This window comes from Sapajus apella, unplaced genomic scaffold, assembly GCF_009761245.1.
Source record: "Sapajus apella isolate SASKATOON/1434 unplaced genomic scaffold, GSC_monkey_1.0 scaffold40, whole genome shotgun sequence".
Classification (NCBI taxonomy): Eukaryota; Metazoa; Chordata; class Mammalia; order Primates; family Cebidae; genus Sapajus; species Sapajus apella.
Window position 1 is genome coordinate 18,650,673 of NW_022436980.1, and position 16,165 is coordinate 18,666,837.

The 16,165-nt window shown below is 46.5% G+C and overlaps 1 protein-coding gene across 1 annotated transcript in view; it reads right to left on the bottom strand.

The window, feature by feature from the left end:
- Nucleotides 1-7,952: 7,952 nt before the first annotated feature.
- The window catches only part of CEP97 (centrosomal protein 97), a 46,937-nt gene continuing 38,724 nt past the window's right edge, over nt 7,953-16,165 (bottom strand). The window contains exon 11 of the transcript XR_004275491.1: nt 7,953-7,993. The gene's annotated coding sequence lies outside the window, so the exon portion shown is untranslated. The remainder of the gene's footprint in view (nt 7,994-16,165) is intronic.

Sequence of the window (16,165 nt, forward strand, 5' to 3'; positions counted from 1 at the left end):
AAAAAAAAAAAAAAAAAATATATATATATATATATATATATATATATGGATTCTGAGCCCCACCCCCAAGCTGCTGAGTCAGAGTCCCAAGGGCAGGAATATCAAATATCCACATTTTGTAACGCTGTTCAGACTTTAAAAGCTTAAAAAAAAATTATTCTATTAATTTTAAATGTACAAAAAGAGTTACGAGTTCCTCTCTATATGGAGAGTTCCTGGCTAGATGCAGTGGCTCACACCTGTAATTCTAGCGCTTTGGTAGGCAGAGGTGGGTGGATCACTTGGGCTCAGGAGTTCAAGACCAGCCTAGGCAACATGATGAAACCCTGTCTGTACAATTTAATTTAAATAAATCTTTTTTAAAGTTCCTGTATACCCTTCATCCAACTTCCCTTAATGTTAACATGTTACGTAACAATGGTATAATTACCAAAACTAAGAAACTAACATTTATACAATACAATAAAGACTGTTAGAGACAAGCTGCCTCCCAAAACCCGCTCCATGTAAGCTGACCCCATCCCCCCACTCATTGCTCCGCAGCTGCATTCCTGAACCCTGCCTAGGCACCACAGCAAGGCTGCCAGACGTGCTACAATTAAGCAAAGCCTGATTGCAGTCATCCGGGAAGCTCAAGGGAGGATAGGGAATACAAGTGTTTGTTACCTATACTTGTAAATTCCTGTTCGACACGTATCTGTTAAAGAATCCTGGTTTCTCTTTTTAAAAAAATGCTGCCACAAAAGACACAGGATATTGTATTGCAGGTCTCTTAAAAGTTAGCAAACTATCTCTGTGCCTGTTACCAGCGGATAGATGACCTCAGTCCTGAAACTCCCTTATGCCCCTCTCCTTCCATTTAAACCCCTCATTTTGTAAGCTCGGGGCTGCCTCCTCTGATTGTAACGGAGCAACCCGGCAGGCTAATAAAACTTGCTTGCCTGACTTTGGATCTATTCTCCTTTCTCTCAGCCAACCTTATATAGACTGCATTTGGATTTCACCATTTGTTCCATTAATGTTCTTTTTCTGATCCAGAATCCAACCCATAATACCATGTTGCATTTAGTTATCTTATCTCCTTAGTCTTTTCCAATCTGTTACAGTGTTTGCATTTCCTTGGTTTTTGTGACCTTAAGACGTAATGGGGCGAGAAGCAGGGGCTCATCTCCCTCCCCTTGCTCGCCAAAGATGTAACCAGGGACGGGAGCGGAGCCAGGGGGGCTTCCCAAAGACGCTTCCGGTTCTCCAATCCGATGTTTTCGCGGATGTGCCCAGGTCCTTGACCTCTCTTATCCCATGAATGGGGAAGGGGCCCCGAGGCGCAGTGAGCTTAGGGTTGGAATAAATATCACAGACCCAAAGAGTTTAGCAGAGAGCAATTTATTACGCAGAGAGAGAGAAGGAGAGAGAGCTCCCACGCTGCCATGGGAGGGTATCCAAGGGAGGAATCCCTATAGGTAGGGAGCAGTGGATTTTTAACCTTGGAGTTATTCCCACCCCATTCATGTTCTCATCCAATGAGAGTTCTTTCAAACTGCCTCTGGAGTGATTGATCTTCAACTTTGATATTGGATTGGCTGCCCAGCCCACAATTAGAGCCCCCTTCTCCCAGAGCTTTCGGCGGGCTATTTGGAACAAAGAGGTTCACCTGCAATTTCTACCTAGCCTGACCTCGGAGAGTTAGACTGTTGTACTGGATCCAGCGTAGAAAGTTAGCACCAAGACAAAAGTATGCCAGATTGCAGGGTCATTTATTATGCCGGTGACCACAGAGGACTCACGTCTCTCCAACCTGTGGCGTCAAAAGGAGGGTGCCAAGACTTTTTATACCCGAAAAACCACCTTGGGAGTGGGGGTGAGGAGTGGGGATGGGGATGAAAAGGTTTTGGACATTCCAATGTCCAAGGGATTCTGTAATTCACCTCCTGGGCGGAGACGAGGGTGGGGGTCTCCGGACATTCCAAGGGTCAGGGGACTTTTGTCATTCTGTTTGTTACTTCAGTGGTTTACAGAAGTCAAGATAAGCATTTGTTTACACACAGATCTTAGTTATCCTGGGCTGCTTATTTTAGTTATTACCGGTAAGCAATGGCTAGCAATTCTGGCACAATATCACAGGACAAAGAACTTTAAATTCCCGGATGGGGACGTGGATAGAGGCGTGGAGCTGGAAATTCCTGCCTTTGAAACAACGCCCCTTGTGGACTTGGTTTTCCTTAACACAGTCCCTCAGAAACATTTGAAGAGTAATGATCAGGCAGGGCGCAGTGGCTCAGGCCTATAATCTCAGCACTTTGGGAGGCTGAGGTGGGCGGATCACGAGGTCAGGGGTTCGAGAGCAGCCTGGCCAATACGGTGAAACCCCATCTCTACTAAAAATACAAAAATTAGCCAGGTGTAGTGGCACACGCCTGTAGTCCCAGCTTTTCAGGAGGCTGAGGCAGGAGTTTCACTTGAACCCAGGAGGTGGAGGGTGCAGTGAACCGAGATTGTGCCACTGCACTCCAGCCTGGGAGTACAGTGAGATTCCGTCTCCAAAAAAAAAAGAATATTGATCAGACATTTTGTAGACTACCTCTCAATTTGAGTTTGCCTGGGGTTTGTTTATTCATGGTTATGTGATATTGTGCCAGAATTGCTAGCCTTTGCTTTAGTTATTAGTAATAACTAAAATAAGCAGCCCAGGATAACTAAGATCTGTGTGTAAACAAATGCTTATCTTGATTTCTGTAAACCACTGAAGTAACAAACAGAATGACAAAAGTCCCCTGGCCCTTGGAATGTCCGGAGACCCCCGCCCTCATCTCCACCCAGGAGGTGAATTACAGAATCCCCTGGCCCTTGGAATGTCCGGAGACCCCCGCCCTCGTCTCCACCCAGGAGGTGAATTACAGAATCCCCTGGCCCTTGGAATGTCCGGAGAACCCCACCCTCGTCTCCGCCCAGGAGGTGAATCACAGAATCCCCTAGCCCTTGGAATGTCCAAAACCTTTTCATCCCCATCCCCGCTTCTCACCACCACTGCCAAGGTGGTTTTTCGGGTATAAAAAGTCTTGGCACCCTCCTTTTGACACCACAGGTTGGAGAGACGTGAGTCCTCTGTGGTCGCCGGCATAATAAATGACCCTGCAATCTAGCATACTTTTGTCTTGGTGCTAACTTTCTACGCTCAGTCCAATACAACATTTGGAGGTCCCACCGAGATATTCTCTTTTTGTTGTCACCAGACAAAAGCCATCTCAGAGTCTCGCCTGGGCGGCCGCTCCCACCTTGGGGGCCTCTGGGGAGGCGCCCCCCTGTTCTTTCCCAGGGCCCCGGAGAGCCACCGTGGAGGATAAGTGACCTCTTGGCCGACATTCACCCAAAATTCCTCAGGGTCCTAAAAAAAAAAAAAACCTCCGGAGGTAAGTCTGGTCTGGGAACTAGTTCAAAGGAAGGGCCTGAGTCGGGGGACTGACGAGTCATTGCAAATATGACCTGGCAAGCCTCACCAAGACGTCGCTTGAGGCTTCTGGTAGCTGGTGCAGTGGGTACCAGCGTTCGCCTTCTGGTAGCTGGCATAGAGGGTACCAGCGTTCGCTTCTGGTAGCTGGCATAGTGGGTGGCAGCTGGCATAGTGGGTGGCAGCATTCGGTTGTTTTCCGTAACCTCTGTGTGACTGAGAGAGTGAGTGTGTATATATGTAGTCCCATGGCTGAAAGGCTACGGGGCTTGTGTGGGCCTTCACCCGCGGTTCCACTGGGGTGTCGTAGGGCATAACGGTGATTCACCTCAGAGCTGTCCTACTTGGACTTCCATCCTAAGGTGACCAGGCCCAGGGATTATACGGGTACACCTTAGCCAAGACGCCCCTGAAAATTCTTCCGAGAAAGTGGCCGGGCAGGCATCTGACTGGTCTCCCATCTGGGGGGCACCCACTCTTTGTCTGTCACTCTTGTATGTGGTTCTGTCTCGTCTGTAAATTTGTCAGTTTTATTAGACTCCTGCTAGCAGACATACGCTGGTTCAGGCCATCTTCCCCTGAGGTAGGAGATATCTTACAGTGGTTGATGAACCACTGGATGCAGGGAACTTTTATTGATTACACCCCGGCAGAAATTACTCTTTTCTCTTTCTTTCTCATCTTCTTCTTCTTCTTCTATCACTGAGGCCTCACTCTTTCTTCCTTTGCCATGTGGCAGATAGTGTTAACTCTAGTTGTCTTTATTCTCTTCCTTGTTTTGCTCGTTGTGGCCTGTAAATTCACCCAGCCACCTCCACCGGGAAAAGAGTACTTTTGCCCGTGCTGGGTCAGATTCCATGTCAGGGAGGCCGTTGTGCCCTCGACACCTTGGAGGTAGTTTCTTTGGAGCTTGTGTGGAACAAAACCCTAGATCAGAGTCTACGGGTGCTCTTTCTCAGGCTGGGATGGAAAATAGGTAACTGCCTATTCTGCCAGGAAAGTGTCCAACGTTATGGGCAGTGCCCAACGGTGCATCACAGAAAGGCATATTGGCACTATCCTGGATGTTGGGAGGTAGGATGTCACAGCCCCAGTAAAAACTGACTGGCAGCACTTCTGCACACTCTACCGGGTGTGGTGGGTCCAAAACACACATCCGGTAGACCTCTTAGTCCACCTGTTTGTCACTTCCCGACCTTTCCGAAGCAACTGACCATTAAAAATGTATAAGGGGGAGGATTATGCCCAGGCAGCACTAAACCTCCATAGTGCTTATTCTCGCCAGTTGTGGTTTGCAGGGGAAAAAGACCGCTGCCTTACCTTGGCCCCTACCCCCGTTCCTCTGACTAGGGCTAGGAATAAACCCTAAAATCCAGTTGTCTGGTCCTTGCAGGACCTGGCTGCAGAGGCCCTGCTAAAACCTGCTTTAAAGAGGGCCAAATTTTAAATTTGAGGTTTTCCAAAATTGGCTTTACTACAGAAAGAGAAAGTAGGGAAGGGAGGAGAGGAGAAAAGAGAAGAGAAGAGGAAAAAAAAGAGAGAAAGAAAAAAAAAGTGGACAGAAAAGAAAGAGAGAGAGAAGGGGACCAGAAGCCGCAGGAGTGGAAAACTTGCCGCCAGCAAGTTCAGTTTTAAACTGACACTAAGAGCGTTTTTTTTTTCCTTTCTCTGCTGGCAGTCAGCCCCACCCAGCTTTGAGGCAGGCCACACTGCCTCAGGGTGCAGCATTTGCATCCAGAATCTGGCTTTAAGAAAAGTTTTCTGGCCGGGCGCGGTGGCTCAAGCCTGTAATCCCAGCACTTTGGGAGGCCGAGGCGGGTGGATCACGAGGTCAAGAGATCGAGACCATCCTGGTCAACATGGTGAAACCCCGTCTCTACTAAAACTACAAAAAATTAGCTGGGCATGGTGGTGCGTGCCTGTAATCCCAGCTACTCAGGAGGCTGAGGCAGGAGAATTGCCTGAACCCAGGAGGCGGAGGTTGCGGTGAGCCGAGATCGAGCCATTGCACTCCAGCCTGGGTAACATGAGTGAAACTCCGTCTCAAAAAAAAAAGAAAAGCTTTCTAACTTTTTGTAACAAAAGTGACTTGTTAGCACAGTCGTTAAGGGGTGGGGCCTGCAACTGCAAGGTTGTTGGTTCAAATCCTCAGTGAAGCCAGTTTTAAATTAGGGAAATCTGTTTTAAATTAGTGAATTCTCTTTGAGGATGGCATTAAAAAAAAACCCACAAATGGGGTCGTCTAGCTCCCAGCCTTGTACCCCCCTCCAATGCATGATGGCCGACTTCAAGGTTGGGTTCTCAGGCCAATATGGGGTGAAATTAACCCCTGGAAAACTCCGCTCTTTGTGTGAACTTGAATGGCCGTCTTTTGGAATTAAGTGGCCAAATACTGGGACCTATGACCCAAAAATTACCCAGGCTGTATGGAAAATGGTTGCAAAAACTCCTGGATACCCTGAGCAGTTTCTATACATCGACCAATGGTTGGGTTTAGTCCAATGGCCTCCCCCATGGCTAAAGCGCTGCATAAAACAGGCTAGACTTCAGGTCACGTTAGCCAGCCCAAAAGAAAGTCCCTTCTGGGCCAGCCATTCTCCCCACCCCAACGGAGGATCAGGAATTACTTCCACCCTACTCAAGGCCCTCTAAACCAGAGCCTCATTACCCCCCTCGACAGTACTATTAACTAAACCTTGTCCCCCCTGCACACCCGTAGCGGGGCCCCCGCGCCCACCGGCAGTCCTCCCTTTCCAGGAGGCACCCCCAACAGAAGACAATAGGGGTCGCCCATTCTTTGTTCACATCCCCTTCTTGTCAAGTAACTTATATAACTGGAAGGTGATAGAGATCAAAAAGAGGGCCAAAACACCAAGTGCAGGCACGAGCTTTAAGGGCAAGGGAAAGCTGCCAGGCTAAACCCAAAACTGGCAGCACCCATGGCATGGCAAAGGGGATTTCTATGGCCTGCAAGCCAGCAGAGATGCATCCAGTGTGAGGGGCTGTGCAGGAGGGAAGTGCTGGGGAACTGCTAAGAGTTCCCGGGAGGGGGTTGTACTGGAGAACTGCTAAGAGGGGCTAGGTACCTGCCCAGATGGAAAGTTCCCGGGGAAGGGGTAGTGCTGGGAGGCTGGGGAATTTAAGGCAATGACATTGCCGAGGTTTTACAATGATACTCAACATCCCCCCTTCTCTGAGAAGCCCCAGGCTTTGACAGGACTCTTAAAATCTATACTCCAGACGCATCGCCCCACTTGGGACAACTGCCAACAATTATTACTAATTCTGTTCACCACAGAGAAAAAAAAGGGCAAAATTAGACAGGAAGCCCTGAAAGACATCATAGGTCCAGGGCAAGGAAAAAGTTTTTTTCCCTCTACCTGACCCCAATGGGACCTCAACACCTTGAGGGGGTCACCAGGCTCTGAACACTTTTCACCGGTATCTTATAGAAGGGGTTAGGGGAGTGGCCCACAAGCCCAGTAAACCCTCCAAGGTAGGAACTGTAACTCAGGGTCCACAGGAGTTGCTAGCTGCTTTCCTTGAGCGCTTACTGGACGCCTATTACCCTGAGGCCTGGAGAATCAGCAGGCCTTCAATCTGGCTTTTGTTTCCCAGCCTGACCCAGACATCAAAAAAAATTTGCAAAAATTAGAGAGGTTCCAGAGAATGAATTTAACTCAGTTGTTAAAAATTGCCCAAAAAGTCTTTAACAATAAAGACACCTTAGAGGCCAAGCAAAATAAGAGAGTTACTAAGGCAGTGATAGCAGCACTCCAGGAAAAACCACAGCTAGCCCCTGGACCACAAATCGATTCGTTGATCTGGGAAATGGCACTGTCACCCATTCCCTGAGTGTCCATATCCACTCCTGTAACGGGAATTGCTCCACAAACTGCAAGCAAATATTTCTTTCAGCGAGGGTCAAGCTTGCCTCTCAGTTCCTCCTCCCTTAGCCACAGGGCCACCTCAGCAGATCCTCATCACCTGTGCTCTGTCAGACGAGTATCTCTTGCAGGAAGCTTTATCCTCGGAGGCAGATCAACCACCTGCACCAGACTTCCTCCGCAAATTTCAAGAGAGTGTACCAGGAGTATGGGCTGAAACAAGTCCCCCAGGGCTGGCAAGTCACCGCACCCCAGTCGTGGTCCAGCTATTAGCAACGGTAACTGCAGTCCAGGTGAAGCAATACCCTATGAGCCGGGAAGCCAGGCGAGGAATTGCTCCGCACATCACCAGACTCTTTTTTTTTTTTTTTTTTTTTGGGAGAGGGGGTTTCGCTCGTTACCCAGGCTGGAGTGCAATGACGTGATCTCGGCTCACCGCAACCTCCGCCTCCTGGGTTCAGGCAATTCTCCTGCCTCAGCCTCCTGAGTAGCTGGGATTACAGGCACGCACCACCATGCCCAGCTAATTTTTTTTTGTAGCTTTAGTAGAGACGGGGTTTCACCATGTTGACCAGGATGGTCTCGATCTCTTGACCTTGTGATCCACCCGCCTCAGCCTCCCAAAGTGCTGGGATTACAGGCTTGAGCCACCGTGCCCGGCCTAATCACCAGACTCTTGAAGGGAGGAATCCTCACTACCTGTAAGTCTCCCTGGAACACCCCCCTGCTCCCCGTGCTAAAACCAGGCACACAGGACTATTGGCCTGTGCAGGACTTGAGGGAGGTGAATAAACGGGTAGAAACTGTTCATCCTACAGTTCCAAATCCGTACACCCTCCTAAGTCTCTTGGACCCAGAGCACCATTACACTGTCTTGGATCTTAAGGATGCATTCTTTTGCATCCCACTAGCCCCTGGTAGCCAGCCTATATTTGCTTTTGAATGGACCGACCCTGATGCTGGAGTCTCGGGGCAACTCACTCCGAGAAAACTGCCTCAGGGGTTCAAAAACTCCCCCACTGTGTTTGATGAGGCACTTAGCCAAGACCTTGCTGCCTTCCGACCTGAGTTCCCAGAGTGTACCCTACTCCAATACGTGGATGACTTACTCTTGGCTACAAAAACCCAGGAGGCCTGTAAAGAGACCACCCAGTCATTATTGAAAAAAACCCTGCAGACTTTGGGGTACCAGGTCTCAGCTAAAAAGGCCCAACTCTGCCAGCCAAAAGTGACTTACCTGGGCTATGTTATAGAGAAGGGCAACCGGGCACTGGCACCCAGCTGAGTCCAAGCAGTGCTGCAAATACCCAACCCCACCACGAAATGCCAAGTTCGAGAATTCCTTGGGGCAGTAGGGTACTGCAGGCTATGGATTTTGGGATTTGCTGAGATAGCCAAGCCCCTGTATGCCTGCGCTGGAGGAAATCAGCCCCTGACATGGACAGAGGTGGAGCAACAGACTTTTGACAAGCTCAAGACTGCCCTGACTGCAGCCCCAGCCTTGGCCTTGCCAGACATCTCTAAACCTTTCCAGTTGTTTGTGCATGAGAAACAGGGAGTCGCTAAGGGGGTGCTCACCCAGACATTGGAACCCTGGTCCCGGCCGGTTGCCTACCTTTCAAAAAGACTTGATCCCGTAGCCTCTGGGTGGCCAGCTTGTTTGAGGTCGGTGGCAGCTACGGCCCTGTTAGTCACGGAGGCGAACAAACTGACCTTGGGGCAGGAGTTGAACTTAGTGGCACCCCACACGGTGGAGTTGCTACTCCGTGGAGCTACGGGAAAATGGATGTCTAATGCCCACATAGCCCAATACCAGGCCTTACTTTTGGACCAGCCCTGCATAAAATTTTCAAAAACCACAGTTTTAAACGCCACCACACTGCTACCTGACAGCGAGCCAGAGGAACCCATACATGACTGCCAACAGACAATAGATGTCCTCCACGCTGCGCGACCAGATCTCACCGACGTCCCCCTGCGGAACCCAGAGGAGGTACTGTATACAGATGGCAGCAGTTTCATGGTCGACGGAGTCAGGTACGCTGGGGCAGCTGTGGTCACTCTAGAGCGGGTTATCTGGGCTCAGGCTCTTCCACATGGAACCTCAGCCCAAAAGGCAGAACTTATAGCTTTAATAAAGGCCTTGGACTGGGCGGAGGGTAAAATTGTTAACATCTACACGGATAGCCGGTATGCCTTTGCTACGGCCCATGTGCATGGTGCCATTTATAAAGAAAGAGGATTGCTTACCTCAGAAGGAAAAATCATCAAAAACAAAGAGGAAATCCGAGCTCTACTAGAAGCTATATGGAAGCCTAAGGCAGTGGCATTGATGCAATGCAAAGGACACCAGAAGGGAGATTCACCAGAGGCAAGGGGAAATAGGGCAGCTGACCTACAGGCCAGACCGGCAGCCGTGGAGCCAGTAAAACCTCTGACTCTTCTTGTGACTCTGCCGGCCCCAACCCTGCCTCCTACCCCAATGTACTCACCTGAGGAAGAAAACTTTGCTAAAGAACAGGGGGGTCGACAAGATTCCACAGGATGGTGGATTCTACTGGACACAAGGATTGTGCTCCCCGAGGCTCTAGGACGGGCTCTGGTTAAGCACACACACCAGGCCACTCACTTAGGGCAAACAAAATTAACTGAGCTGCTGAGGGTTAGATACTACATTTCACACTTATATAAGATCGTTAGAAAAACTACTACTCGTTGTGAAGTATGTGCCAGGGTAAATCCAGGAGGCAGTAGGCCTAGTCAGGCAGGGATAAGACTTAGAGGTATTAGCCCAGGGGAACACTGGGGGTTAGATTTTACTGAAATAAAGCCCCCAGAAGGCGGCTGTAAGTACGTCCTTGTGTTTGTAAACACTTTCTCTGGATGGGTCAAGGCTTTTCCTACTAAGTCAGAAACCGCACTGGTAGTAGCAAAAAAATTGTTACGGGACCTGGTTCCTCGGTTCAGCTTGCCCCTGACACTGGGATCAGATAATGGCCCTGCATTTACAGCTCAGGTTTCACAGGGCCTGGCAAAGGCCCTGGGCATATCCTGGAAACTGCACTGTGCCTATCGCCCCCAGAGTTCAGGGCAGGTTGAAAGGATAAACCGGACCATAAAGGAAACTTTGACAAAATTCATTCTGGAAACCGGTGAAAACTGGGTCAACCTGCTTCCTTTTGTTCTCCTCCGTACCCGATGTACTCCCTATAAAAAAGCTTTACTCCTTTTGAAATTATGTTTGGAAGGCCCCCTTCCTTACTCCCCAGACTTGTGGACGCCATACATGCTGGAGTCCATAACCATACACTCCTTAAGTCCTTGCAGGCACTCCAGTCTGTTCAGTCCCAGGCGCACTCACTCATCAGGGGAACTCGACCTACCCCAGTGGATTTCACTGACCAGCCGGTACACCCCTTCCAGCCAGGGGACGAAGTTCCGGTGAAGAGAGTCACTACCTCTGACCTAACTCCTCGCTGGAAAGGACCCTACACTGTAATCCTGGTCACCCCCACAGCAATCAAGGTGGACGGACTGACTGCCTGGATTCACCACTCACACGTCAAGACTGCCCCCTCAGATGCAGGATGGGAAGCGGTTCCATCCTCAACGGACCCGCTAAAGCTAAGACTATTGCGCCGTTCTCGGTCATCATCCTAATCTCCCTGATTCCTGCAACCACCCTCCAAAAGGGACCCTCCTTGGCACCCACCTACTATCTATGGGTCATCACCGAGGGCTCCACTGGAGCATATGTTAGTTCCTTAACCAGAAAGGGATCCACCCTAGCAACCTAACCCTGGAGTACACTCCGGAGACCCCCATTACCTTCTTCCTGGACCTCTGTGCCCTCCTGGGCCCCCACTTAAATTTCAGGACAAGTGGAGGTATAGCTGGGTGCGACAGTTTAGGGGCAGAGCGACAACTCCAGACCATGGGGTTATATCTGTGCCCAGGATCCACCCCACCAAAAAGATGGAACTGTGGAGACTTAAATGAATTCTTTTGCCCCCATTGGGGTTGTAAGACTATCTCCACTATAACAGGATATACTGCAAACAGAAACTCTTTCATTTCTTTCACCCAAGACCCTCCCCCAAACCCCTGGCTAACATTCCTGCTCACTGGATTAGCAGGACCCTTGGAGCTAATGGTCCTAGGGTTAACATTTGGACCATGCCTTTTAAACATGCTCCGCAAATTTATCCAGGAAGAAATAGATTTGGTCAAATTGATGGTTCTGAAATCCAAATATGGGCCCTTGTGTCAAAAAGAGGAAACCTATTAAAGATTTAATACATGTTAAAAGAACAGGGGGGAATGTGATATTGTGCCAGAATTGCTAGCCTTTGCTTTAGTTATTTAGTAATAACTAAAATAAGCAGCCCAGGATAACTAAGATCAGTGTGTAAACAAATGCTTATCTTGACTTCTGTAAACCACTGAAGTAACAAACAGAATGACAAAAGTCCCCTGGCCCTTGGAATGTCCGGAGACCCCCGCCCTCGTCTCCACCCAGGAGGTGAATTACAGAATCCCCTGGACCTTGGAATGTCCGGAGACCCCAGCCCTCATCTCCACCCAGGAGGTGAATTACAGAATCCTCTGGCCCTTGGAATGTCCGGAGACCCCCACCCTCGTCTCCGCCCAGGAGGTGAATCACAGAATCCCCTAGCCCTTGGAATGTCCAAAACCTTTTCATGCCCATCCCCGCTCCTCACCCCCACTGCCAAGGTGGTTTTTCGGGTATAAAAAGTCTTGGCACCCTCCTTTTGACGCCACAGGTTGGAGAGACGTGAGTCCTCTGTGGTCGCCGGCATAATAAATGACCCTGCAGTCTGGCATACTTTTGTCTTGGTGCTAACTTTCTACGCTCGGTCCAATACAACAGTTAGACTTGGGGGAATAATACCAGAGTGAAATGTCTTCACTGCATCAGATTAAGGACCATACAACATGATTTCTCACTGGTGATGTTAACCTTGATCACTTGATTGAGATGTTATATGCTATGTTTCTCCACAATAGAGTTGCTAATTTGTCATTTGTCACAGTCCACATTCCATTCTGAGATCCCTTTGACATCTCAATAGAGATTTATGTTTTGGCAAAGCTTGAAAAAAGTTCAGATTTTGTGATGTATTGTTCTATGGACTTTGACAAGTTTATAGACATATGTATCCACCATCACAGTACCATACAGAATAGTTTCATCACCCTAAAAATTCCCAAATGCAAGCCCATTGCATTTGGGAACAGTCAATCTCTTCCTCAGTCTCTGGCAAGCACTAATCTATTTTCTCTCCCCATAGTGTTGCTTTCTCCAGAATTTCATATAAATAGAATCATACAATATGTACTCCCCAGATTATGATTACCAGAAAGTTTGGGAACCAATACTTTTGCTAATTCAATACTATCTGATGAATCACCAACATCCACCTCATCACCAAACTGGGAATCAGCTTCAATTGTTTGAGGCAAAAAGGTTTTCTTTTCCTTCAAAGATAGATGAAAGAATACAAGAAAAGCTTTGCTATCCTACTGACTGACTTTTTACTCCCTCTCCAGAATGTGGACTTCCACTCCCACCAATTTGAGTTGTATTTGGTTCTAAACCAGTTTATTCCAGTTATAATGTGATTATAATCATATAATCTAAGTACTTATTATGAGAACCTTTGAAATCTAGTGTAAAAAGATAAAATATTCAAGGAAAACAAAGTTGAGTGTTTCAGAAAGACTCAAAAGTGAATTGCTTAAAAAGGAAAAAAAAAAAAAAAAAAAAAAAAAAAAAAAAAAAAGCTGCAATTGAGTTAGGTATGGACAAGAAATCTGTCAAAAATCAGATGGAGAAATTATAAAAACCTAGAAGTATTCTGCATTCCAATGGCTTTATACATGTTTTTAAATTTTCACTCTATTTTAAAAGAAACTAAAAATGGAAATGGTGCATTGTAGGTAAAATTTAGACCCAGAACTACACAGCATCTGTACTCAAAGAAAACATTAGGAAAAAACAAAAGAACTCAAACACTACCTGATTTCAAGACTTAGGATAAAACTATAGTAAATAAATAAATAATATAAAACTAAAGTAACGAAGACAGTGTAGAAATGAAACCTAAATAAATCACTGGAACACAAGACAATCCAGAAATCCATATATTCATATATAAATGGCCAGTGATTTTTGCAAAGGTCCCAATGCAGTTAAATGGGGGAAAAACAATCTTTTTAAACAAATGGTGCTGGATAGCTGGATAACCGTATATAAATAACCAAGAAACCTCAAACTTTATCTTGTACTATATACAAAATTTAACATGAAATGGATCATAGGTTTCAATGTAAGAGCTAGAAAAAATGCCTAGAAAAAAACTTAGAATCTTTGTGGCCTTGAGTATGGCAAAGATTTCTTAAACACAACACCAAAAGCACAAACTTTTTTTGTTTTTTTTTTTGGAGGGGACGGAGTTTCGCTCTTGTTACCCAGGCTGGAGTGCAATGGCGCGATCTCGGCTCACCGCAACCTCCGCCTCCTGGGTTCAGGCAATTCTCCTGCCTCAGCCTCCTGAGTAGCTGGGATTACAGGCACGTGCCACCATGCCCAGCTAATTTTTTTGTATTTTTAGTAGAGACGGGGTTTCACCGTATTGACCAGGATGGTCTCGATCTCTTGACCTCGTGATCCACCCACCTCGGCCTCCCAAAGTGCTGGGATTACAGGCTTGAGCCACCGCGCCCGGCCACAAACTATTTTTTTAAATTGGCATATTAGACTTCATCAAAATCTTAACCCTTTTCTCTTCAAAAAGCATGATTATGAACGTGAAAAGGTAACCCACAGAATGAGACAAAATGTTTCATATTTGTTTAAGGACTTGTGCGTAGGCTGTATAAATAATTCTTTTCCCCCTCTTTTTTTTGTTTTTTTGAGACAGTCTTGCTCTGTCACCCAGGCTGGACTGCAGTGGGTGGCGCAATCTCAGCTGACTACAACCTCCACCTCCTGGGTTCAAGCGATTCTCCTGTCTCACTTTCCCGAGTAGTTGGGACTACAGGCTCCTGCCACCATGCCCGGCTAATTTTTTGTATTTTTAGTAGAGATGGGGTTTCACCGTATGAACCAGGATGGTTTCGATTTCTTGACACCATGATCCGCCTGCCTTGGCCTCCCAAAGTGCTGGGATTACAGGCATGAGCCACCGCTCCCAGCCTAAATAATTCTGACAACTTAAAATAAAGAGACAGAGAACCCAATTTCATTTTTATTTATTTTATTTTTTAGATAGAGTCTCACTCTGTTACCCAGGCTGGAGTACAGTGGTGCAATCTTGGCCCACTACAACCTCTGCCTCCCGGGTTCAGGTGATTCTCCTGCCTCTGCCTCTAGAGTAGCTGGGATTACAGGTGCACACCACCACACTCAGCTAATTTTTGTTACTTTTAGTAGAGATGAGTCTCAGCATGTTGGCCTGGCTGGTCTCAAACTCCTCACCTCAAGTGATCCGCCCGCCTTGGCATCCCAAAGTGCTGGGATTTACAGGTGTGAGCCACTGCGCCTGGCCCCCATTTTTTTTTTTTTTTTTGATGAGTAAATTGTTTCAATATTTCAAATTTAGGAACACTTAACCAAAGATACACACAATGACAAAAGATGCTACACATCATTAGTCATTAGGGAAACATAAAACCACATTGAAATACTACTATGTAGCCACTAGAATGGCCAAAATTAAAAAGACTGATCATACCAAATGTTAGTAAGGATGCAGAAAAACTGGAACCATCCTATACTGCTAGTGGGAATGCAAAATGCTACAGCTACTTTGGAAAACAAAATTGGTTCGGCAGTTTCTTAAAAAGTTAAACATATACCTACTGTAAGATCCAGCCATTCCACTTCTAGGTATTTACCCAAGAAAAATGAAAATATATGTTCATACAAAGACTTATTCACAAATGCTCACAGCAGCTTCAGTTCTAATAGCCAAAATCTACAAACAACCCAAATGTCTATCAGCAGATTAATGGATAAACAAATTACGGCAAATACATACAGTGAAATATTACTCAGAAAGCAATCAGATGAATCTCAAATAATGAGGCTGAGTAAAGAAACCAGACAAAATAGGAGGTGTCATGAAGGGAACGAAGAATCTCTTGGAGATAATAGATATGTTTGCCATCTTGATTGTTGTGATGGTTTTATGAGTACAATATGTCAAAATTTATCAAATTGTCAACTTTTCTTTTTCTTTTTTGAGACAGAGTATTATTCTGTCATCCAGGCTGGAGGAGTACAACAGCACAATCTCTCAGCTGACTGCAACCTCCGCCTCCTGGGTTCAAGTGATTCTCCTGCCTCAGCCTCCAAGTAGCTGGAATTATAGGCATGCACCACCATGCCTGGCTAATTTTGTATTTTTAGTAGAGACAGGGTTTAACCTTGTCAATCAGGCTGGTCTTGAACTCTTGACCTCAGGTGATCCAGCCGCTTTGGCCTCTCAAAGTGCTGGGATTACAGGCGTGAGCCACCACAACCAGCCAAATTGTCCACTTTAAATATGCAACTTTGAATATGCCTTAAGAATTTTTTAAAAGTGAAATAAAAATTAAAAATAATTATGCCTTTAAATGTCCACTTTAAATATGCCAATTATATTTCAATAAAAATATTTTAAAGTTTATGGTACTTTATATATATATGGTACTTTTTAAAGTTTATATATAGATACATATATATAGATAGATACATATATATATATACACTTTTATGATTCCCTGCTGTAATTTTTTTTAATTCACCAACCAACCAGTCAATAGTGTC